We start from the raw sequence: 27,788 nt of genomic DNA on the forward strand, positions 1-27,788 counted from the left end.
AAGGCATGGGATGTCTCATTTTCTCATCTCCCAAGTGAGTGTCAAGGAGAAAATAAAGATCGTAGAGTGCTCTTGGAGTCTTTTTTACAAAATTAAAAGCATGGTGGATTTAGGTCAAAGCACATTGAGAGATACCTTGGTTAAACATGCCCCCGGAAAATGGGGACGATGAACACCATAATGACCATAAGCAGCATTCCAAGGCTCTCATTGTCAGTGATTGACTTTGATGAGCTATGTAAAGGATTTGGTGGTATCCCAATTGGGTCAAGAGATACCACAAATTAATGACATTTTTAAAGGACAATGGGTCAACAGTTCTCATCTTTTCACAGAGTGTTCATCGCTCGACTATTCAATTTTGTGCGTAGTCGAGAAGAGAAGTTGTACTACTCCTCTGAGGTCTTCATCAAGAAGTACTCCAGCGCATTTAGTCTCCGATTTGAGCCCATTCTCACTGCCAAAGAAAATCATTTCAAAAAATGGAAAGATACAGTTGTGCGAGTCTAAAACTGAACCCTCCTTTAAATTTTACGCCATGGACATATTCGTTATTTTATTGAGTTCAAACCGGTTTATACTTCGAGGCAAGGGTCTTCAGCAACTCCAGCAAAATCTAAATAGCAACAGTGAAAGAACAGTTTTTAATATGGAGAGACGTCGAGTCGCAATTTTGTAACTTTCCACGCGGGAAAAAATTTCACTGAAATTGCCATGGTTATGAACTGCAGCCGCACCACCGTTTACAGCGTGGTAGCCAAAGGGACTCCTGAGGCCACCACAAGATCTAAGTCAAGGCCTCAAAGGTCGGACGAAATGGTGTCTCCCGTGAAAAAGTCAGTCGAGGACAAGAGAGGCAAGGTCACCGTCAGCACCCTCTCCAGGGAGTTCAACGTCAGCAGAAGGACCATGAACCGGATAGTTAAGAAAGGTCTTGGCCTTACGGTATACCCGAGAACCCCTCGTCAAGCGCTCAAGCCGTTAAATTATAGGAGTGTTGAGTTTTAGACGCGCACCCCTGTATATCATTAACTAAGTCTGTGATAAACTTTTAATATTGTACACTTTTTAATTTTTCCAAAAGTTTACCCTGTTTGTTCTTTATCAAAAAGTCCTTGGCTTTGTCTCGCACCCTATATATATAAGGTACAATTTCAAATAATAGTTATGTGCAGTTATATCAAATAATTATAATATTTGAAGAGGATACTTCTCGTGTATGTTATTCAATGTATATAAACATTCAAAGTCAAGAATAAAGCATACTATATTACCTATATTTTGTATTGATAAAATGCAATTTATATAATTTATTATATTTATGAATGGTGCATCGACTCTTTTCTCTCATTATAGGTATATAGTAAGCCCTATTTTATGTATCATACATACATTCTCATTTGAATCTTATATAAAAATGGAAAATGGCGTCCTATAAGCGCACCACTTCCCTTATTTTTGTACGTAAAGGGGCTTTCAAATTCTATGTTTCCTTCTTCTATGGAAAGACTTATAGTACAACACACTCACTACTATATATTTTTCTATGCCTGTTATCAAATATAAAGTCAAGGCTCAGTTAGTGTTTAGACCTATAGGCGTTCATATATACGTAGATAATACAACATATTATTAATTGTTTATTTAACACCTTTGTGCGTGAAGTTATAGGTAAATAGTGGATCTTTTGAAAACGTCTGGAACGTCATAGAATTGACAATATCATATTTTCAGTTTATTTATTTCTCTTAGTTCATTTATTTATATTAATCAAATCTCAGGTGAGACTCTCTCTATATACTTTATCTCTATTTAATCTGAGTATCCAAATATATATATATTATGTTTTTATCATTAGGAAATAATGACGTTTTAACATTTAAAAAAACAACACAAAGTGCCGTACCATCTTAATTTTACAGTAGAGAGATTTCATTATCTATACCATTGACTTTCATCATATTAAATACACAATATGTTTCTAGGCTTGAGAATTATCATTTTCTGAGGACTTTTGTGCAAACAAAGAGTGCTGAATCATATGTTTACATATATATTATTTTATTTTTTTTCAAAACGTAATAGGGTTTGACGATATTTTTACAAAAAATAATCATATTATTTCGACGAACTTTCTATTGTTAGAAAGTTATAAGTAAGTATATGTCGTGTACCCATAAGGATTTTTATATTTCAATTGAAAGACCATGGGATTGTCATAGAAAAAGAGTTTTGGAAGTAATTTTTGTACACTGGATTTTGGATAATCCTACGATCAAAAACGGGTTAACATAATATGTTTTCTAAATGTTATATAAAATATATGAGTCCATGTTTGACATGCATTCAAACAATAAAAAGTCTAGCAATTAATTTTTTATTTTTTTTTAATACGAAATCAAATTCTTCTAAAAGTATCTGTTGTAAAACGATGGCAATTAAACAACGAAAGGTACACATGAATAAATCCATCTTTTGAGAAATAATAAATTTCTGTTTACTACACCTATTGTATTGTAGATGTTTCTGCTTGTGTACTAGTTATGATAATTTAAATATGAAAATTACGTCCATCAACTTTACATTTTCAATTCTATAGAAAGGAAAAAAAACTTCGGACAAAAGAAATAAAATAGATTTTTTTAAATGTCTAAAATAAAATATTGCGCATTATTTCCTGAAAAATACTTAATTCAATGAGGGAATCTAATTTAAAAGAAATGCAATTTAATTTAATGTCTAAAAATTTCTCTATAAGTGTTGTTTTGTTTACATCAACTGTATCTTTGTTTTCAAACTTTATCGTTACATATGGATTTCTAAATACTTGTTCCGTTATTTATTTATTTCTTTTTGGATCAGAAAATGCACAGAGAAAGATATTTTATAAAATAGCAAATTTTTATATTCAGACTGAATAAGATATTTGTGAACCAGCTCTTGGTGAGTGATTCTCTTATAAATAAATTAGATTTAAACATGAAGCATCACATTCTGTGTATAACTACAATCTAGACATAAATACATACTGGACAAACAACTAAGCCATCAGAGTAAAAATTGTTTTAGTTCAAAGAGTAACTAAAAATGATATTATAATGATATCAAGCTTTAAATATTATATTATTAATCTATAGTATACACAAAATGTAAGCTTTATAAGCTTGTTTACTTGAAAATTTTGTCAACACATAAATTTAGGGTTAGTATTAGAAACTAAATATAAGTTTAAAAATCGTCACCTGAATTTTCTCGAAAAGGTATGTTTTTTAAACTATGATATTTTGTAAAGTTTTTATATATATTTAGTATTGCGTTATACCAAAATTCTTCAAAGTACACCCAAAAAATATATGGAAATTATCTTGTAACATAAATTATTTGTCTCTTTGTCAATTTTCTAAGAAACCTATGTGAATTGCAGATTTAAATTCTTCGGTGTCATATAAAGAAAACATTATTATAATAACCTGTCCAAAGTCAAAATTCGCAAAAAAAATAATTGTAAAATATTTCAACCTTATTGTCCATACATCCAACATTATTGTTTTAATACACAGTGATATTTTTTTCCATACAAAATTGAATAAATAGCATATTTTATTTTATAATTAGTGATCCTGTTAAGGAAGTTATTAATTTTTTGTGACTTTTTATTGTTGTTAAAAACATAAGTTTTTCTGTAATATATTCGGTTTAAATTCCCGAATTATACAAAGAGCACTAATTTATAATCATTATCTGAAAAAATATAATTTAAAGAATCGTTTTTTTGGATATTAAACATTAAAGGAAGTAATTGATTTTCATTAATCAGACTATACTAAATTAAGGAGTACAATTAGTTTCATTTTATAACGTATTCTGTCAAATCATTTTTGACAGACTGACTGTATTTCCAAGAAGAACTATAGAATCTCGCCTCTTGAGTGAACCATGCTAACCAACCTGATTACTTGCACAATAATATAGCACCCTGTACACTCAAAAAGTTTGTAATATTATTGTACATTTAATTCCTAGGTTAATGTATTCCCTAGCTTTCTAAAATTATAACATTTACCATTTTTAGAAATAAACGCTTTTTTCTTAATTATTATAATGGTGTAACAATTTTAGAGTGTGTATTCGGGCAATAGTCTTTAAATACTGAGAAAAACCTAATGTATATTTTTAGGGTAGCTAGTTAAAGCAATTATTGGAAATCAATGGAGTTAATTTGCTATATATATATTTTTTTTTATAATTAAGGAAATTAGTATTCTCTGTTAGTAAAGAAAGCATGACTTGTATCAAGTCAAAAATTTAACCTGGAATGATGGGTTCTTTATATATGAAAAAACATTGTTTTTGATATTTTGATATTTTAATGTAAAAAAAAAATTAATACATTTATATTTAATCATATGTTTTTCCTACATTGTAAACTGGAAGATGCATTTTGTAATATAAAAAAGGCTGAGGATATTAATGGAGTTGAAGAAGAGGAAACATTTTGAACCTATTCAAGTTTTATATGTTTGTGCAATGTAAAAACAAAATTTTTACTTTTTAACAAATAGAAAGGTTCCTTTTATAGGCTCCTTATAACGTATTTGTACATAGTTAGTTTACTTAGGTTAAAGGTTATACCAAATATAAAGCGAATTTTATTATATGGTACAAAGTTGACAGATAATATTTTTTTTGTGTTCATTTTATTTATAAGTAGCTAGCAGTAGTAGACTATTTGGATGTCGACAAATGTACAATCTTTGCTTTACTATTACATAACATAATTTCTGAATAAATCCTGAGAGTTACTTTCCATTCTTCATGAGAAAATTCACACGTAGTTACTCAATAGATAAGAGTTCTCTCATGGAATTCCGTTTTCCAGCCAGTCCTTCCTTTAATAGGTCTGCAAGATCCATTAAATCATAATATTAGACACCTTGCTAGTCACATTTTTTGTCTGATCAATTTTATATTGTATATTTTACACACACGCGCTAGCTTTGTGAAATCAAAATTCAATCTGTTGTTTTTTTCTTATTTATATTTAATTATTTTACGTAAGATTCTTTGAAGTTTAACATTTCGTTGTGATGTTTTAAATTATTATCATTCAGACAAAGATAAATAAAACACTTCAAAAAAAGTTATATCGTCAATAATATGATAATGATGATGAAAAACTGAAGAAATATAAGTTCATTGTTCAAGTGGCCAATATCAAAAATTCTCGCTTGCTTCGAAATGCTTATGATTTACTATCATAAATAGGTGTATACTTTTAAATAAGAGAGATGGTACTTTAATCACACATGCTCGTGGCTAAACTTCATTTTTGTTACTTTTTATTAAATATATGATCTCGCATTTTCTTCTTTAACAATTTTACTCATTTTGCACTAATAAATATCAATTAAAATCGTAAAAATACTTGCTTGAAAAGAAGGCAAGGAGAAAAAGTACATTCTTTTTAAAAATAACCCTCAATACCATTATTACGAGTTGACAGCCTATAATGAATTATCAATTTTGGTTTGTAAAATATTTATAAAGTTTTTATCTTAAATAACTTTTTAATACAAAAGTTAAATCATATCACAAAATATTATAAATTTGACCAACAAACAAATTTTTTTTGCCAAATAATTTTTTTTCTTTTTCAAGGGTTCTGACAATAAATTATTCAATTTTTTTTTAAATTTCAAAATTTATTTTTGGAATCATGTTTCTTTTTGTATAAAAAGAATGTTATAAAAAGTTATTTTGATAATATTGTTTCATTTTTATACAAATTTTTAAAAATACTAACACAAATCCTTGTTTTTTACAGAAACATCTCGAGTCCTTTGTTGTACTTGGAGTTACAATTTTTTTGTTGGTTGTTGTTGGGGGGGGATAGGTTCATGACAAAAATGTTGATCGTTTTGACTGATTGTTTTCTTTTTTACACAAAATTTGTTACAAATTATAAGCTACGAATAATGACAAAGAATAATCATTGTTTAAATAAAATTATATAGTTATCATAAATTTACACAATTACCAATATATTTCGATAATTTTTTAAAATAAGGGTAGTACCTAAAATTGTCCGGATTAATTAGAAATCTGCTATACTACTATAGAAAATAACTCCCTTACAAATCTTCTGTGTTATTCTTTCTTCTTCTTGAGTACAAAAAATACTTGAATCAATTCATATGTGTTCTTTTCCTCCAGAATGAAAGAATATTACGAAGAGTTTGAATAGAAAAGTTCAATATCTAAGAAAACCTTATGAATACCTTAATATATAGATTGCTCCAAAATCAAAACAAAAAAATTCATTTCAAAATATGTATTTAAAAATCTTTATATATATAATTAGAACGCATCAAAATTATTATAAACATAAGAGACCAATAAACAGAAAAGTGGAAACAATTATCTTTTTATTGATGATCACACCTGCATCATTTAATTAATACGAGTGCATGCTCATTTCTTATATCAACAATATTTAATTTACATTAGGGAGCACTACATAGTAGTACCTCCAGTAGTTCTTTAATACAACTATATTGTTATTTCTTAGATCAAAATATGTTTATGATATACATCATGGAGTATCACATAAAGTAGACCTGGTATTTTGTTTTGTATATTCATATGGTCAGAAAAACACAAATCCCTTCTTACCTCTCCCCCTCCACTCAATTTATATTCCAAAAATAAAATTTTAAATCATTACATTCAAGATGAAATTAATGCAAAATCAATTTTGCAGTTATTAACATATTATCAATCATTTATATCCTAAGAAAAAAAGGAAAAAAAAAGATCAATGATGTTTAATTAAATTAAAATTATTAATTCCAAATAAAAATTAAATTTTATTCTAGTTAATATATTTGATATTGAAATAAATGTCTAGGCTTAAAATAAAAAATGTAATCCTTATTTAAGCTATATAATAAGACTAATAATTAACTTTATAGTCCCTGTTTATATTTATTAAAAAAATAAATAATTACCTAAATATATAAGTTGACAAAAATTAGGTATAAAAACATCTTACTACGAGACTATTTTACATTCATCTCATTTCACGTTTTTTTTTTTTTTAAATTTGAATATGAAAAATTTACATTGGTAGAATGAAACAGTATGTAGTCAAAACGGATGTGTGTTACCATAGACCTCTACAAAAAATAACTTCTTTAAATTTGTATATGTTTCCACATTTTTCTCCCTGCTTTAAGATGTATTGACAACTTTGAAGATAATTTTTTAGCAATCTAAATATGCCCTTTACCCTGCCTTATCAGAATTAAAGTTTTTCACATAGCTATGTTTGATGAATGTGGGTAGTTTTTGGACAGATAGTATATATATAACACATTATTCAATGTCAAAAAAAATACATTATACTAAAATATGATCATTTTTAAATAATACTTTTTTTTTTAATATTTTATTTTCCCAGTATTATGATTCCACAATACAATGAAACTAAAGAGAAAAAGCTATGTACTCGGATGATACTACTAAAAATAGATATTCTCATGTGCTTTGTTATTTTCTTTTATATTTAGACATTTTTTGGGTAAAAAATATGAATAACTTCGAATGATTATTATACCTTTGCATCAATTTTATATTAACAAATAACTTTTCTAGGTTTTATATTATTTTTTCTTAGACTTCTATTAATAAAAACTTAAAAATCACAAAAAAATAGATAACAAATTTCATTTATCTATTATTTGAAGATATTTCGATAAAATTTTATAATTGTCAAACCCTTTATGTTACTTCGACTTAAAAGTGCAATTAAATAAATATTGTTTCAAAATGTCCCAATATGCTATTTATGAATATGTACCATATTCAATTCATGAATTACAGTTTTGTCATTTAAATGTTTCAATTCTACATATATTTTGATTTTTTTTCAAAATTTCTATAAATATTGATATATAGCGTTTTCATATGACATCACTGTTTTGACGTTAAAAAAAAACCATTTTTATTAATATTGTTATATCAAAATTGAAATAACAAATGAAAGAACTTAAACCTAAAATTATATACAAAATTTAATACTTAATTTGCATTGTATTATAATATAAATGACCATAAAGTGTTTCAAAAATGTTATTACATCGTTATAAAATATTATACATTGAGAGTATATAGAAAATAATATACATTTTGTCAATATTCTAGTTTTTTCGTCCGTAATCGATCAAAAAAAAAAAATCTAACCATAATAATAAAAAAATATATATTATTTTGATTTAATCCAAATATTATTTATTATCAGTAGTATCATGTGGTACTCAATGCAAGTGTTAAGAATTTTTGTATTAATAAAGCCATTGATGAAGTCTTATCAAGATTTAACATAATTTTTTCTATTTTATGTACTCAAAATATCAACTTTGACCCCCAAAAATAGCGTCTCTTTAAATAATGATGCAAATTATGACGTATGTGAAAGTGCTCTCTACAAACAAAACAGTTTATTTATTACTAAAATTGGTAACTTAAATGTACATGGTATGATTTGAAATAAAACGTACGGTGTCGCCAGTTGAAGTATTCCCCCAAAAAAGAGAATTTAAGGACCTTAATTTGATTTAATAAAGCTAGACTGGGGACAATTGTAACACTTTTTGTTTTTGGGTAAATTACTTTGAGCTGGTTTGATTAAGACTCTCCCAATTTTTAAAACAACATACTTACAAATGTTTGGTATTGGTGAGTATATTTAAAAGTTATATAAGTTAATAGTTTATCCACAAATTGCATTTCAATGTAACATTTTAAATTTTGCAACTGTTTTCTATATTCAGGAATGGATGCAAAAGTTAAAAAATGTCATATTTGAGTAAGAAATTTCAAAAATTAAATCAATAAATTTTTTTTGATAAATAAACAGGTAGACTTTTCATGATGATGAATTATTAAATTTCAATGTTTATAGTTAGATTAAGATATTATAAGAATTATATTTGATAATATTTATCAGTATTATACATCGGATAAATTAACTTTTTTTAAACTATACAAAGTCCTACTCCGTTAAAAAAAGAAAATGATTGAACCAATGTACCAGTTGTTCAAAAAGTCTAAAAATATATATGTATTTGAAGCCTCAGGAACTTACTACCAAAAAATTTAATAGCCCTTGACACTGTGAACTTGGCAATGACTATTTCCTGGCCTATACCGTGATTATTGTTATTGGATTGGCATGAGATGCCTCTTGGGCATCCGTTGGAGCAAGTTTGGTTAGTCTACTACTTTTAAGTTTGTTTTTAATGTTATTTCTAGCTTCAAGTTGTTTCCTGTCCCTCCAGAATGTATGGCTACTGACTGAAATTTAAAAAAGAATAAATACGACGAGGAAAGTTGCAGTACTTGTTACAGCTGTCTATTTTGTTGTAAAAAAAATTATGAAACATAATTTTTTTTCATAGAACTGAGTGAATTTTAGAAAAATGATTATCAATCATTAGCAAAACAACTATATTTTAAGGTATATCAGTTACAAAAAAAACCTACTTGCATTGTTTCAAAAATAGCGATCATCAAAAATACTGCTACCCATAAAAAAACAGACTGTTTGAATAAAAACCAGCTACCCTTACCTTCAAAACGATAACAACACATCTTTATTTTAATTAATTTGGTTTTTTATAGTGATACACATATTTAATTAATAAAGCTTTAAATAATAGTTAATTGTACCATTACAAAAACTTATTACGAATTACAAATTCGTAGCTAATAACCATATTATTTTCTTTCTATGGGTATTCTAAGTTAACTTTTTATAATTTAAAAAATATTAATAATTTAATTTTTTTATTGGTCTTTTTAAAATAATTTGAAATTTATTGGGATTGATGATTAAAGTGACTCAAAAAGACTCTGTAGGATATAGTACATACCTCCCAGCGTGGATTTATAGTCGATCAACAAATACAAGATATCCTTGTAAACCTAGATACAACTTTTGATAATTTGGCTAATTGCACCATATTGACCGATGATTTTAACTTTGTATCACATCTTCACATTATAAAAGCTATGAAAATCAAATGATTTAGAGAATTTAGTATAAGAGCTACAATACCTGTTAACTCTAATAAATTTACGGAAAATACAATAAGTAAATCATGTATATCAGCAAGAAAATCTATTAACTCCATATGTTTTTATAATTTGCAGTGGATCCCTTGTTGTGACGGATAAAGGACAACGATACATTTAAAAAAAAGGAAAAAACATGAATTAGTACTTGTGAATCCATGAATGCTTATGTAGATAATACTTCTACGAAATAATATAAACATAATCAATTCAAAAAAGAAAATTGGTTGTCGCCTATGTCTTGGGCCCACTTAAAAGCAAACGGAGTCATAACAAAGTTATGTGTATATTATACTTCAATCAGGCTATGAGCTCAATAATAATAATATCAGGACTCAAGAATTTTGTTCATAGACAGCTGAGGGTGCTTCTACCGTTATAAATTAAAAATAATTATTAATCAAAACTTGCTCAACATCCTCTATGCCCTGCTATGTTGAATTACATTGTTACTTACATAACAGCAGTGATGTAATTCACTATCAAAGACTTTACTTCTTGTCCTGAAGTTAATGAACCACTATGTTCTTTGCATTTTTAATACAAGATATCCACAAACCCCTAAGGCCATTCGCTCATTCAGTCTTTTTTATGATGTAATGTCTTCATTATTGTCATATTTAGCAATCTTTTCAATTACTTATTATGTATAAGAGGTAAGCATGAAGTAATCTTCAATCTGACTTCCTTAAAAACAACCCAAAAACATCTACTTTTGAGCAGATTGTGCTGTCAAAAACCCAAACTTAACTAGGTACGTCTCAGATTTCATATTATTGGGTTTGCCTGTTGCTTATATGACAATTCATGAGTATGCGTAGCTTTCATATTATCCTCATTAATCTCCTAGTATTCCTTGCTATTAAAGATAAAGACTTGCATACCCTTGTGAACCCTTTCTAAAAAAGAATGTCCTTCAAATAACAATAAACAAAATTCATTTATCTGCATCAAGAAATAACAACCATAAGGAAATATATTATTTTTCTGTACTGCAGTCGCCACAAGAGTTTTGTAGTAAACCATGTTTAACAATAAGAATATAAACGAAAATAAATCCATTGTCAATATTTGTTCCTACATATTATGTTACATAAACCCATATGTATGCACTAATAATGGAATAATGGACAAGAAATAATCCACTTACAAAAGAATAACAAAGAAAAACCTCTAATGTAAGCTCTAAAAAACATTTATTTTTATTTTTGAGAGCTTTATATTCTGTTGATTGACATTTTTACATCAAAAATATTATATAAATGGATTTTCCTTATTCCTCATTAAGTGAATTTGAAAGGGAGATGAATGGTTGAAGTATACGTAATGACAACATTTGAAAGCATCCTTCTCAGTCATTTAGTTTTATGTTGTGAAGGGCGTTATAATTATGTATTCATTTCCTTATCATTATTATAATTAATGATAAGGAGAGGAATAGGTTAAATAAATACGGAGAAAGTTTAAAAACGTATAGAATATGTATTTGTTTATTGCTATAAAATACATTTGTGAAACTCCTTCTTTTTAAGTCTCTATTTGTGACCTGTGATATTATGCACCCATAGATTGATCAAAGATTAATATTTTCTTTGAATTTACATTTTATTGACGTAATTTTTTAGTATGACCCTCAAACATTCAATTTGATTATATGCCATTCTTTTTTTATCGAGATAATGCCTTGTTTCGGATTTATTCGTATATTAAAATAATTTTTAATCGGGGGTTATTTAACTTTATGAACTGTTTTGCTTAAAATCTTTGTTTTTCCTCTTGATTTCTTGCATTTTTCTTTTTCAGTTTGAGAACGACAGCAAACGTTGTAATGTTATAGTCGTAATTTTATTTCCAGATTATAAAAACAAAATCGGGGGGATTTCATCATTTCTTAACATTTATTCAAAAACCGAAAACTGAGCAGTGAATAATATCATTCAGAATATATTTCATACAATATAGCCACTGTTGGTCTCAATAGCGTCCTCGATTTGGGTACTCAACTGAATGCAACGAAACCAGCGTAGAATCTAAACTTTTGCATTCCAGTAAAATGAAGTTGATCAGGGACTTCTTTGTGGTAGAAGGGCCTCTATTAACCTTTGATTCAAGATCGTTTCATACAAAATAAGCCATCACATTCAGGTTGAGGAGCTAGGAGGCCAAGGGTCCTCGGGCATATAGTTGTAATAGTGCCCTAGAACTAATTATGAGTAGTTTTATTGGTTTGAGAGGATTCTTCAACTTATGATATATTATGTCTCTAAAATAATCACAACAGCACGCTTGCTTTCTTCGTCTGAAAATTTACAATACTTGAGATCTTCTTTTGTTGGCTCCATGGCGGAATATTGGCCACTAAGTAAACGTTTATATCTATAGTTCAGAAAAAAAACAAAAAAACATATATGGCGGAAAAATCCGGAAATCTGAAGTGTCAGATTTTGTTATTCGATACTGTAATACGGGCAACTTCATGCAAACGGATTTGTGCTAATAGGATTTCCTAAACTCGCAACAAAGTAATGAATATTTTATAGAAATATAATTTGTTTTTACTATCATTAAAGCAAACTATATCGTGTGATGACCCCAAACTCATGTTGCTTATATTATTTTCAAATAAGGATGTATTTTTTTCGATGCATTATATTCATACAAATCATTTTAGTAATTTCATAAATATATTTATAAGTGCACAATGGATGAAATGGATAAAAATGGACATAATTATTATATTCATTCAAATGTTAATAATATAATTATGTATGTATCGTCTTTGGGTTTTCTTTTTTTACGGAGTAAACTTACTACGTTATAAAAATAATTTTTATTGTAAGTGGGTTAGTTATATCAATCTAAAATGCAAATATGGCATATTCAAAATAATTTCTTATTATTTTTTTTTTGAAGAAAAGGCTTGAAGCAACTGTTTTTCTCAATTTATCAAAACTTATAATCTTGTTTTTTGCACTTTAATAAAATATATCAATTTTTTCTCAGTAAAAGCTATTACATGGTTCCTATATTAATTTATTATATAATAAAGTAGTTTTTCATTTATTTTTCATCAATCTCATTCGTAAAAAAGCTAAATTTTTTTATTTTCATTTATTGATTGCATCTCGAAATACTTCTTATTTGAAATTATAAATAGATCCGATAACAAAAAAAAAAATGTTAACACTCACATACATCACAGATCATATAATACACGAAAATGATCCAAAGTTGGAAAGATTGACAATTGTTTGCCCTTAAAGTACCAACTAGTCCATTCGAATATTTTTTCTAACTCAATTATTTGTCCTACTTGCCTTATTGGTACCAAACAATAAATTAATTGTGCAACCAAACGACAGTTCAAACAAAACTAAACAAATTTTATATATCTCATGTCCTTAAGTGTAACAACAAAAAGGCAACATGTATGATATGTCCTCTAAACTGGAGTATTTGTCGTGTAGATTGTGGTGACACTAGGCATCTCCATTCAGACTGCAAACATAAAAATCCATTACAGTCCTATATAGCTAAGAAGTATCAAAACTTATTAAGCAATAATATGGCTGACTTCTATCTTTCCTCCAAGTGGCCTCCTTCCACCCTTGACCTGAATCTCCCACACTTTGCAATTTATTGCGTCCTAAAGAAGAATATCTGCAACACCTTGTATTCAAATTGGGATTTGCTATCAGCTGTCATCATGACAGCATTGTATGCCATAGGCTCAGCTTTAATGTACAAGGGGTGTTAATCTGTTCGTCAAGCCTGTTATTTCCTACAAAGAAAGATATGTTGAATTAAAAATAGAGCTTAATATTGTAATTTATTGTAATACAAATTGGTCATGAGTTGGTTTTCCTTGATTCCATAACAATAATGTTTTTTTGTAATTTAATCATGCTACTGCAAATTACACTTTGTATTTATAAACTCAAAAAAATATTCTATAAAACTATTATCATTATAAAAAAACATATTAGCTTTTTACAGGGAAAAAAATGAAACATTGCAATTACCTTTTTTCTTATTTCGGAGAGGTTTTGTATTTTTCTTCAGAAAAAACAATTAATTAGAACTATAGCTCATAGTATCTGAATCAAAATTATACTCTAACAAAATACAAATGTTATTTTAAAAGAAAAATACAAATCCCTAATCATCTACAAATAATATTTATATTCGACATATTTGGATGAAGTTACATGAATCTTGAACACTTTACATATATTTCAAATATCTTGTCTCCGTTTTATTTTCTTTAGACTAGATGACGTTGTTTAAACAAATTAAAAAAATAGAAAAGAAGGGAGAGTACATAGAAAGATTTTACAAATTTGCAGGTTTGTACATGAACTATACTTGAACTAACTTATTAGAAATAACCACATTTTTGTGTCCCCATAAACTATTATTGCATCATAAATCATTCAAAAAGTCCGTAACGGTGCACTTTGGATTGATCTATTTAATCTAAAACCATTAAGTAACTATTTCACTAATGATTTATTTTTGTTAGTTCGTTGAATGATATTACTTATAACCCAACTGAAGTCAACTCCATATTTTCAAAGTCAAGTTGGAATCATCAGTTTCCGTCCCAGATCCATTAAAAAAAGACACGAGTCTGAGCTCTAGAACTGATTTATACATATTTCAATTCCTAGTGTAAGCATATAAAACTCAGCTAGGAACTGGAGACAGTTCAAGACTATTTGATCTCATGTGGGCCAAATCAGTAATATCCATAGAAAATAGCCTTTTGCCATTGTTGTAAGTATTTTTTTATTTATAAGTGAAGCAGTTGACTTTAAATATCTAGTAAAAGAGAGGCGTCAAACTCCCAAATATGAGCCAACTAAAAATAAATTGACTCATATACACAGAGAGCAATTAACTTTTAAAATTCAAATTTACTATCAACTAATTATGATTTATAGTTTGATGTATTTTTTTCCTATACATAATTAATATAAAATTAAACATTAAAAAAAAGTAAATAATTCTGTTATTTGTTTATGAATTTCCTTTACACATATTATGGAATTGGAATTGTTTATGAAGATGATATCGGAATCAAAAACGAAATCAGCTGAAAATTTGGTATCAGTACATCCCTAAATATAATAAAAGTTTTTGAAAAATTCATTCATTTTCACTGGGTGGGGACAATTATTGCTTTTAAACTTTTATAAAATCGGGAAAATTTAAGTAATTAATATAACAATTTCATTATGTTACAATCCAATGTAGAAAAAAAAACAAAAAATCTTTTTTTCTACCTCAAGCAACTTTATTTCATTAATTAAGATACAAGGATACAATGATCACATAAATTCCATGAAAAATAATAAAACTTTTGGAGGGTTTATATTTTCAACACTTATTTATTTTATTTTTTCTACAATAAACTTCCCTTGTCTGATAAAAACTAACTTTTATTCATCTTTTGGAAGATTTGCAAATCGTTTTAATTATTTGTTGGATGTCGAATTTTTGGTAGTTATCTCTACTAGTAACGACCACTAGAAAAACGCCTTTCTCAACAAGGTTACTTCCTTTTCAATTCCTATTCCTATACTTTCATAGGGGTATTTATTCAGAATAACATGGAAATTGATATTTGATGCTATTAAACTTAGGTACTTTGCCTTAGTAGTTGATTAAAGATAAATATTTGTGTTATTATTTACCTCCCCTCCATCCCCCCCCCTGCGATTTTTTTAAAGTCGGGAAGCTGAAGAATACATTTTCTTTTCGTAAGCTGATGTTATTATTCTTTAATTTCGGAGGAGCTAACATTCTTATCTAATACATTCAATTATCTTTTAAGTCTGATAAAACCTAGGTCTGTGCTTATAAAAGCAAGGAAGCTAACCTTGAGGATTTTTTGAAGAGCTATAGGTAATTGTAAGTCCTTGTTGGACTCTGAGTTAAATTGAGGATCAATATCGGAGCAATTCTTTTCTACGTACTTGTTTTTTGTTCTCCTCTCTTCACAGCTGCTTGTAGCTGGTCTAATCTACGTCCATGATTTATTTTAAAACATTGTTCCGAATTATCATCACTATATAACATATTATATTATGTCATGAAATAGAAAAAGGAGGAAATAAAAATAAATTTTGTAAATATACTGTATATATAATTTCTAAATGAATAAGTTATCTTCAAAAAATACATATTGTATTATTTAACTCCTAAAAAGGGAACTTCCAATCTTACTGAACTCAATTTAATTCAAAATCTAGCTGAACATTTATGTGTGGTCATAAAAGACACAGAGTAACCTTAACCTTGTTGAGGAGTTATAATTCTAAGTCAATGTTGGACCCAGAGTAGGATTGAGGATCGACTTCAGAGTAATTCTTGCCAATGACCTTGTTCATTTCCTTCTCTCCCTCCATTTTCATCACAGCTGCATGTGGCTAATCCAATAAACTGTCATAACAGCTAAGCTGCTCTCTTTCTAAATATTCTTCAAATTGCTATGGTTACCTTGTTGATTTTTTTTAACTGCCCAAAGTACACACTTATGTTAGATAATCTTTTCTTCTTTTCTGTTGCTCTCTCCTTTCATTTGAAAGACGTGTAGCAATTCAAGTTATATATATATATATTTATTTAATATTTACTTCCCATGAAAACCATCAAACGTTGATATTGGATCTTTTGAACATTTTCTCTATCCCATCAGGTATTGCCTTTTTGATAGTTCTTTCTGTTAATGCTTTTGCTATCAAAGCTTCTATTTTGATATTTTCTGGGTGACTTGACAAAGTTGTCATTTGCCAAGTACACTTTGGGATTCGGCAGTAAAGTTTTATTCACATATCCTTATGATAAGTCAAATGTAAATATATATAACCTAAAGCAGATCTTGAAACTATAATAATATATATAAGATAAATTTTTGAGACTATAATGAACGAATAAAACAATGATTTATAATTTTGTGTATTGTGTAATCAAGCGTGTCTGGGATCCAATTCTCCCACCAGGGCCGATATACTTGAAATATCGTATATCGACTCGTCTCTTTTTTACAGAGAGTCGCTTCAAAGACGAGAGGCCAATCTGCAAAGAATTTAATGAAAAATACGGTATTGCATAATTGTTTTATTTCTCATTTCTTCTATCCTGTTTGCAGCTGGCACGCTTCAGCCTTCGCTTACAGATTTTTATTATATTTTATCCTCTTAAGAATTTTGCTCTTGCTCCTCGTAACGAGTTTTGTGAGGCCAAAGTTGGTCGAAGGGAGAAAAGAAGATAGAGTGAGAGGAAGATAATAATAATAATGGCATTAATGATAATGAATCTAGTATTAGACTACTATTGGCTGTCAAAACGGTGGTGAAGTTTGCTTTACTTGAAGGCCTCTGATATCCCAGTTAAATACTCATTGGCAGACTCTTTGACTGCCCAACATTTAGTAGTCTGATTCACAGGTCATACACTATAACCCCCCAGGGATTCAGATCCCGTGATTGAAGGAAAAAATAATCATATTGGAATAGATTGTAGAGTAGAACGTTGTGAACGTTGTCTTAAAAACTTTTTATGATCCAGTATGAGAGTGGCAATATGATAGTTGGACTGAAACTTGCACATCGAACCTGGAAAACTTGTACTTGGAAAAAGTGGACTTTTTATATGTTGCTATTCATTCTTAGTTCGCTGAAACAGTGACTTAATATTTGTATAATATATTAAAGAATAATCAATAACGTAGTTTATAGGCTCTAAATGTAAAAAAAATTATATAACTTTTGTGCATGAAAGGATTTGTCTTATATGATTCAAATAATTACATATATAAAATAGTAACACTTATTTTATTTCATTATTTCAACAAATATATCTCTATAATAATTTACTTCAACTTGATACAATAGAAAAATGTGTAAGACATATTACGAGTATGCATTGTTTTTTCTATAAGTATATAATATTCAATAGTTAGCTAAAAGACTAATAGTAAGTCTAAAGGATTTGTTGTAGAGTTATCAGTGTAAGCCCTTGTTGGACTCGGAGTAAAATTAAGTATCGACATCATTGTAAATCCTACTTTTATCATTGCGGAATGGGGGTTGTGTATATTTTCTTCATCTCATAGCTGCTTGCAAGTAATTTAATGAAGTTGTAGAGTATCAGATATTATTCTATACTTGAGCCATTTTTCCGATGATTCTCGTAATTAATTTATTATAACATTTAAGAATTTCCTTATACGGTAATTTATTGTACTTCTTTCCAGCTATTTAACAAAATGGTTCACATGTCGGAGTTCGAATGGATTTTTTAAGATTTGACATATTGGGAAAAAACAATCGAAGATGTATTGACAATGCAGGTCTTGTAACTGGTACGTAACTCCCAAAGGCTAAATTGTATTAATCTAAGACCTCATTTGTGTACTTGTTATCTAAAACATTGACAAATGAGCATTCTGGAAATGTTCGTCCGTCTAATGTTGCCCTATCGAGTAGGAGTTAAGCGATTTCAAGAAATTATTCGAATAGATGAGGGGAAGGTTACTATATTTCATGTGATTATATATTTGTCTTCTCCAATTATTTTTTTTTCTCATTTAATTTTAAAAACGTTATCTCCATCATGAGAATCTGTGTGGAATTTTTTTCAAAATAGGGAGTTACTTGTAAAACGTGAATCAATTTCGAAATGATATACTTCTTCCAAGCTTGAACTTTGTCCCAGGTGTAAAGATTGAAGGCTGAAGAAAGGCCACAACCCCCCTCCCAATCTTTTAGGTAATTTCCTCTAATTTTTTTTCAACACAATCGGTTCCAATCCAAGACCCTTAGGACTTCATGGTTTCTGTCGTGTTAAAGGCTAGCCATGCCTTTTCAATGATTCCATGATGTTGGCAAAAATTTTTAGTTTTCTCAGGTTGTTTTTTGGTACCGAAACTATGTAGAAAACATATACATAACTTAAAGTCCTCTCAAAGGAATTTATTATTTGTACTGGATCTCCCGAAAAAATCATGCTTAAGTCATCTGCGTAACAAAGACACTTTAGGTGGAACGAAAGAGGAGAAGATAGGGCAGGGGATCTATTGATGAAATGGTCTGCACTTTGCAAATCTCCCATAGGGATATTGCACGTAGGGCTTATGTCCTTCCAATTGCTTAGTTGGGCTAGAATAGGGCACTGTCTAGTGTAGGCTTGTACAATGAGTATCAATTTTTCTCTTCTGAGCTTGAGACACATCGACTTTCGGCTTATTAAGTATATTATTTTTCATACTTGGATCTTTTTTATATTGGTCACATCAATATTGATAGAAGAAGTCAGGAATTACCTTCTTTATGTAACTTGGAGGCATCCCAATAACAAACTGGTTTTTTCTCTCAGCACCCCTCTTAACAAGATGGTCTGAAAATTAATTTCCTGTAATGTTATAATGTCCTTTGCACCATTCTAGATGTGAATATTTTTCTCACTGATTCCCGTGATAATGGTTTCTTTATATTTTAAAACTTCTTTACTAGTAGTAAGTGGATTAAAGATTGTGGCAATTGGGGATTGGGAGACTTATCTCATCATTTTATTTTTCAGTGTTGAGAAGAGCTTCTACACCTTGTGTTATGGCGAAAATCTCTGCTTGAAACACAGAAGCCTCTTTATTCAATGAAACTATTGAATAAAAAATTGATGAATCACCCTTGGTGATGAGTAATCCAACCCAAGTGTTTTCGTCTTCGTCTTTAGACCGTCCCTATAGATGGATGCATAGGATTCTTAATCTGACTATTATCTATCCAAATACAAATCAACTATATATTTTATTTTGAATTTGGTTCTATTTAAAAAGGTATGTTATTCTAAAAAGTTTGTTTGCCATATATTTTTTTTTATCAGGTTTGATTAACTCTTCGTAATTTCTTCGAGTCTATCAATATTTCCCCGGATTTTCCAGCTTTCATCTTAAAGAGTTTTTGATTTTTAAGAATATGCTTTGAACTAGAGTATATCTTAAGTAGTCCTCATATCAGATATTAAGCTGATAAAAAAAGGTACTACACTTTAATCCTAGCTGAAAGGCCGAGAAGTGATGTGAGATAACATCTATGCATTGAGTAACAATGTGTGAGTGTGCCTATGAAAAACAATGAGTAATACAGAAGATTTCTAAAGTAGTTATTTTTCATATTTTTTGGCAAAGTCGGTTTGTGCGACAACATCTAAAATAATACTGTTACCTCATCTCTACTATACATGTTTTTAATAGGTTTTTTTGTGAATAAAAAGGAACAAATTAAACTTAATAACATTACATTATTTAGAAAAGATATATATTTATATCTTGACCATAATAAACAGATAAGTAACATTAAAATATTTTCTTAAATATATACATAACTACTATCCAGATAAATAAACTATTATCTCTTGAGCGTACAAAACGATTCCAAAAAGGGTATTCATACATGAAACATAAACATACACAATGGAATATTCATCTTTCTTAAAGAAAGTTTTTATACACAGACTTTCTAAAAAGGGGGTACATTTCAAAATGTATATGCAATAATACTATTTTTAAATAAGCTTTTGGAAAGATTACATAGTTAGCCAAAAGATAATTATTAGAGGCTTCTTGCATATTTGTTAATTCTCCGTTAGTAAATATTCTTTTTATTACGCTGTTAGTGAATTGGGTAAAAAAAGAAACCCCAAATGGGTCATTCCATGTCAAACCGATAATAAATATGTCCCCGACACAGATTTGGATGATTTTTGGCAAACAAGCTCAAATTCATGAGTAGATGAAGTGTGCCAAATTTCAACACACTATTCTGAGTAGTTCATGAGATATAAAAACACGTTCCATAATTTTGCTGGAACAAAATTTTCAACGACACTTAAATGTAATTCCTTATATTGCTTAGAAGTTGAGAAATATAAAAAAAAAATATGAGTAGTGTAGAGTATATCTCTAGTTTATAAAGTTTGATATAATTTTAAAATAGTGAGTTAATATTCAATACAATTCCAAACCTGATTCAATATTCTTATGTGCTAAAAAAAGACTAGTCGGACCGACAGTAGAATTAAGGATCGACATCAAAGTAATTTTTGCACATGTCTTTGTTTATTTCCTTCTCCCCTCCTCATTAGTCTAAGCTGAATAAAACAGATCTAATGAAATCTTTAGTAATGAAACTACATATAATGTCATTCAAATATTCATAATGAATTCTACTTCTCTTGATAACTTTAGTCACACGGCGCAGGTAGCTTTAGCAGGCTTGATCGACCTCATGCGGATCCAGATCAACCATTGAACTGGTTATGGTTTCTTCTCTTTTAATTTACATTCCCTCGATATTACACCTTCCAACAAGACAATGAACAGGCCCACCTAGCAAAATAAGGGAAGGATGTGTGGGCTACAAAATTCCCCTACTTTTGGAGCCCTGATTTTTGTCCTGCAAACAGCTTGGACCTGAACCCATGCAATTTCTATCCCTGGAGGAGAGTCGAGCATGATGCCAGTATCATACATTCCTGATACGATGTCCATCACCCGTACAACAGCAAAACTGGATCTGCACAATGTCATCAAGATCTGCCGAAGAAAGAGGGATCTCATTAACAATAATCGAATTTCATTTACTATGATCTAGTGTATGCAATTGCATTAAATATATTTTGATTCTGTTTGAACTTATCATGATTCAGTCTAACCTTTTCCTTTCTCTTACTTTAGGAAGATCATATACGTATCTATAAAATGGTGTCTTTTTCCTTGACATTTAACGCATCAATAAATGCTGGCCCCTCTATCTTTATGCAATTAAACTATTTTTTATTTATTTACAGATTTCTACCAACAAGTTGTATGACTAATTAATTTAATATTTAGGTTACAAATATTATAATACGTCAAGATTAAATTTTGTTATTGAACAACCTTTCTTGATAAAGTTAATATTCGGGTTAAAAGATGATACCCAGTTCACATTAACTCAAAATAACACAAATTAATCTTAAGATTTGAGTATTTAAATGTCCAGTTTATAATCATTTCAAACTGATTTAAATCAATTTTATAAAATTTGGGGTGCAGACAATCTAAACTAACCTAATAAATGAAGGCAAATAAATGAAATATCGTATTTTAAATAATTTCAAATACAGTTATTTCAAATTCAAAATGATGAAAAGGTCTATTAGTGTTTTTCTTATTTGGAAGATATGAACTCTGGAAGTATGTTTAATATGTTGATATCAAAATAACAAGATTTAATTCGTAAAAAAAAAAAAGGCTAGAAAATTTCATTCTATTAATTAGAACCAAGAGATTAGTCTCATGTTACCGTTCCAAAACCTGTAACCTAATAACTGGACCTGGAATAAATGATATAGGTATTAGACCTTAAAACAATGCTTAAAAACAATTTCAACGATTTTTATTAAAAACGTTTGAGATACCGAATGGCAACCTTTACTCCTCTTACTAATAAGTCGAAACAAAATGTCGTGTTTAAACTGTGTACCTTATCTAAAGAAAACAATGAGATCTTATATAATTTGTTTTACTTTTTACCGAAAACGGCTTCTGTTGTTAAAATGGTGTAGTGTAATATTCGTAAAAATTACGACCAGTTACTTTATACATTGGATTCTCTAGTATCAACATACAAAGAAAAATTGGAAATTGATTATATTTTTTTTAAAGTCCAAAGGATAATATTCGGGCTTAAATATAAACTCAAGCAAAATCAACCAAGGCTGGAAGAGTATGTTCACAAGATTAGTGATGCATGAAGGGATCTAGGATCTATCTTTTCATGATTTTCTACTATTATTATATTCTTTAAATGTTTTATATTTCAAAATTTTAAATTTGAGATGTACCTATTTGCCTTGCATTTGTTATACTGGGGCCGGATCTAAGAACAGGTTCATTCTTTTGCCCACTGGTTTGCCGCCTGGTTGTTGTTGTTTGGCAGGAGGGAGGGGAGGGGGACTAAAAAAGGATGTACTGCACGCTTTCTTACTCAAACATTTATCTGAGATAAATTACACATAATAGTAATAGTGTGTTTCATTTTGTTATTATTCTTATCCATGAATTTATATTCTATTAGGATGCTCATAATCCAAGACACTTGTGAAGCTCACTTTTTTCATTTTGTTACTTAAAAGTAACAGATAATGTCATTAATTATATCTTTGAGACTCGTAATAATTGAAAAAGTATTTTTCTGAACAGCAGCAAACCGTCCAGGTTCCTTATTTCTTCCCCTCATCACGAGGCAAATATGTATCTACTTCATTGTTTCCATATGGGATTCAAAATTTCAAATTTTTCTACGAGATAACTAGTGTATTTCCTGATAATTGTTTAGGATACCGAATATTAATAGTATACGAGTTTTCCTAATTTACACAATACGAGGGATTGACCAAATACTATACAAGTCACTATATCATATATTGATGATGTCTTTATAATTAAGCACGCTGAGATTTTGTTGTAGGTTATCACTATCAGTATCAGCGTACATAAATATGGGGATATATCATATAGGAATGGATGTTTTTCCCCAAAGAAAAGACACTGATATCATACTTGAAGAATGCCCACTATGATTTGAATCCCGAGTGGTTAGCTTCATCTTTTATATAATATACGAAATCTTGTCTTCTTGTGCAAATCCATGTAAAATATCAATCAAAGAATAATTAAACTAAATGAAAGTGAAGGCATTTGAGAGGAGATGCGATATGGGGCAATCTTAGGTTTTACTTCATGAACAGGCATATCATTCTAAATAAGAGTCGATTTTAGTAAACTTATGGATTTATTTAATATTATAATGATATTGTGCATAATAATTAGAAAATAAAATTTTTTATAAATGGTGAAGAACATTATCAAAATGTTAAACGAAATAAATTATAATTTCAATCCCCATCATTCAATTTCAGAATCCTTTTGTTTTCATTGTTATTCAAAATTTATTGTTGTTTACTGTAGACATACATGTGAGGAGAATATATACATATATATAAATTAAATACTAAGATAAAGAATACAACCACACATTTGGATAATTGTTCCGCTACAGCAGATCCTGACTGCTAGTTAAGTATGGAAATTGTTATCTATTTTTCTCTTTATTTTTGAACATTTCCCAAGTTTTAGAACAGGAATTTTCTTTTTCTTCTTGCATTACTTGATATTTTTCGTACGAAAGTGCAGTACATCTGTTTATAAGATGGTCTGCATTCTGTGATTCTTCTATACCAACATTACATATTGCATTCATATTTTGTCAATCACTCAGGTGGGAAAGAAATGTACTAGAAGTTTCATTTTCTCATACTCAAATTTAAAACTCTTTGGCTCTTTTAGCATGATGTATACATGTTTCATATTTTGGTCTTCTCTAAACTTCGTTGAAAAAACTACAATGACCCACTTAATGAAATTTTGAGAACTCCAACCAACCAGCCAACTTAGCTTTCATTGTAATATAAGTATTTTTTATATTTTTTTGAAAGTTATCATTCATTTAAGAAAATAATTATTTTACCATGACGTTGAAAATTTGATTGAAATATCGGAAAATCAAAATAATTCTTCCCATCAAATTTAATGTAAACAATTTCCAGGATATTTAGATCTTCTGCAATTTGTCTCTATATATTATAATTAGTGAAAATTTTCATGTGGATTTTTTTGTTGAAGATATAATCTCTTTTAATATTTATCTGGTGTTTTTTTTTTCTGAAAATATAGAATAACAAAACGTAACACACTAAGAAAAGTAATCGCTACAGTCACTTTTTTTAGACTTCGATGCCTTGTAACTACTACAGCATTCTGGAAAAGAACAATTATGCAACTTATTGATGGATTTTAATGAAATACACTTATAAATATACGCAAAACCAATGAGAGTAGTAAAAATTTTTTTTTTATGTGTTTACTACATATCTAGATGGTTAAAAATAAATTAGTGTAAATCTTAATAAATTAATCAATTATGAAATATATTATTAGGCTAAATAACTTAAACAAAATAAAAATATAGACTTTAATTAATAAATACATATTTACAAAAGTACATTGTACAATTGTTTACAATTGATAGTTATGAAAATAATTTAAAGTGCTACTGTCGTAGTAATATTTTATTTTAAAATTTTAACACGGGAGTGATCACAAAGTTGTAGATTGGAATACTTTGGATTAACAAAAAAATGATACAAAATACTAATTACCTTAATATATAAATATAATCAAGCCCTTTGCCATGATGTATAGCGGCACTTATAATAAATATCCCCCCCCCTAAGAATGAGACCTTGAAACTATAAGCAACTATATAAATCGTGTAAATTAATTTAATAATAACAATATTTTTTTTATCATATCTTTATTCCACATATTAAATCGTATTTACAAATATATAGGTATAATTTGCCCAATCAAATAAACACATAAAAAAACACATCAAAAGGGGCAATACCAGTGCCATGTCTTTTTTACCCCCTCTTCTTTCAAGCTTTACAAGTAAATAATTTCAATAAATAGGAATATCATCAACATATTAACGTAGCACTTAAAAAATGGGAAACAAACCATATCTCTCATTAATAATATTTAAAAAATATTATTAAGCAACCAACGGAAGCGATAGTGTATCTTCAGTGACCTAATTAATAGATTTTATACGGGTGAGTATCGTTCGAAAAACTAGAATATTATGTAAAAACTAGATTCTTTAAATCTTGCTCAATAAAACTAGGTCCTGGTGTTGTGAGATCATACTGACGTCGTATTGCATCAAGCCGACATCGAATCACCAGAGCCGATCTCTGGGAGCTCCCACGTCACCACCGTTACATTCCTTAGTTTATATTAAGTCTCTTCGCCATCACCGCAATTACTTTCATACGGAGTTTAAAAATGCATTTATTGACTAACGCATACCTCTCATTATCTACTATTAAACCATTCCTAATATAAGACTCTGATATGTTTCCCCATAAATGCCTCCACGCTCTTCGTAAGTGAAGTGAAGTGTGTTTTATTGCGTTAATATTTTCCTAGAAGGATACAACTTATTTTTTTTTATTGTTTCCCCTCATCCAGAACACTTGAACAAATTTCCTTCCTACGGTTCTAGGTTTCCAATATTGTACGATCCGGATGCAATTTTATATTTGTTGAACATTGGACTCGAAGTTAGATTCCTGCCATTAATTCCATAGCAGACATTTGTCTACTTGCCAGTCTCAATTCCAGTCCTTTTTAACAGATACAAAAAAATCGTTTTACTTCCTCTTCCCTCCAAAATTTTACCCCTCATTAATTGGTTAGAACAATTTTTGGATTTATTCCTTACCTCATTTTTATATCTTGAGTTTAATTGCAAATTCAGTAGTGCTATGCGTGGATCCGTTTTATTGTTTGATCCCATTAATTCCTCGACGGTCTTTATTCCTTTTCTACTTAACGTTTTAATTTTAGTGATAGTCAAGTAAATTAAATCTATATTTTTGAAGAGAGATTGCGGCTCCATTTTATTTTTAATTATGTTCTTCATTGCATCTCCCCATAATCCTTATCCTAAATTAATTCTCTCTACAAGACCCCATGATTTTTGGAGTTTTTTCTCTTGTCATCGAACATGTGATCAATATCCAGTGGGCATCTAAATTTATTACTCCAAATCCACCTATATATTTTCCCAAGTATATTCTGTGGTTTTTTTATATTTTTAAGTCGCCTTATGATTTCATTTTCACATTTTTGACCAATTTTCACAAATTTCTGACTTATCGTATAGATGTAGATTGTTACATTGAACCAATGGTTCAGTAAATAAATAAATTTTTGATTTAGCATTTTTATTCTGTCTATTAGGTTGAAATTGTTCTTTTTGGCGGATATTATCCGTTTTCGAAGAGCATTTTCCATATAGGTGATATCCCTTCATATGTACAGGTTTGTGTTTACTATAATTCCCAAAAGATCCACTTCTTCTTTTTCCTGCATTTCCATGTTATTTAAAATATCTTTTCCGGTATAGATGTTATATATATAGATTTGTTCCAATATGCAGTCCATTCAAGTATTTAAACTCCTTTAATATGATTACAAAGTTATTAATATTTTTTTCTATGTATTTTTTGTCAAATAGGAAAGTGGCGTCGTTTACATAAAAAAATACTTACATATTTTTTCCCATTTATGTTCGTGCCATCTAGTATGTCCTCAGTGGTCTTCTTGTGGGCATCCTGATTCCATATTCATTTTTACTTCTCCGCATAGGGAAATTTCTTTTTTTGATCCGCTTAAGATAGATGCCATCAGATTTATATATCCTAAAGGTATATTTAAAGTATGAAGCTGATTAATTTTATGACTGTACGATATTGTGTCGAATGCTTTTGTAAAATCAAGGAAAACCGCAGCCATTTTTTTATTCATTTTGTCTTGCCATCTTATCCTTTCTCGAATTGCTAATTGGTCTGATGTTTCTTCAAACAAACTGTGAACTATGTAAAACTTCTTCTAGAGTTGGGGATAATCCAGATAAAATTTTGTACATTTTAGAGTGTAATAGGTCTCAAGTTATATGCATAATTTGTGTTTTTGTTAA

At 29.0% G+C, this 27,788-nt stretch overlaps 1 protein-coding gene and 1 pseudogene across 2 annotated transcripts in view; one reads left to right on the forward strand and one right to left on the reverse strand.

Moving 5' to 3' along the window:
• Positions 1–1,496: 1,496 nt before the first annotated feature.
• The window catches only part of LOC121128236 (uncharacterized), a 389,803-nt gene continuing 363,511 nt past the window's right edge, over positions 1,497–27,788 (forward strand). Inside the window, exon 1 of one of the 2 annotated variants that reach the window (XM_071892657.1) lies at positions 1,497–1,781. The gene's annotated coding sequence lies outside the window, so the exon portion shown is untranslated. The remainder of the gene's footprint in view (positions 1,782–27,788) is intronic. The other variant, XM_071892656.1, reaches the window with a different exon arrangement.
• Positions 20,091–20,217, reverse strand: LOC121128792 (U2 spliceosomal RNA; annotated as a pseudogene).

The sequence above is a fragment of the Lepeophtheirus salmonis genome, chromosome 13 (assembly GCF_016086655.4).
Source record: "Lepeophtheirus salmonis chromosome 13, UVic_Lsal_1.4, whole genome shotgun sequence".
In the NCBI taxonomy this organism is placed as follows: domain Eukaryota; kingdom Metazoa; phylum Arthropoda; class Copepoda; order Siphonostomatoida; family Caligidae; genus Lepeophtheirus; species Lepeophtheirus salmonis.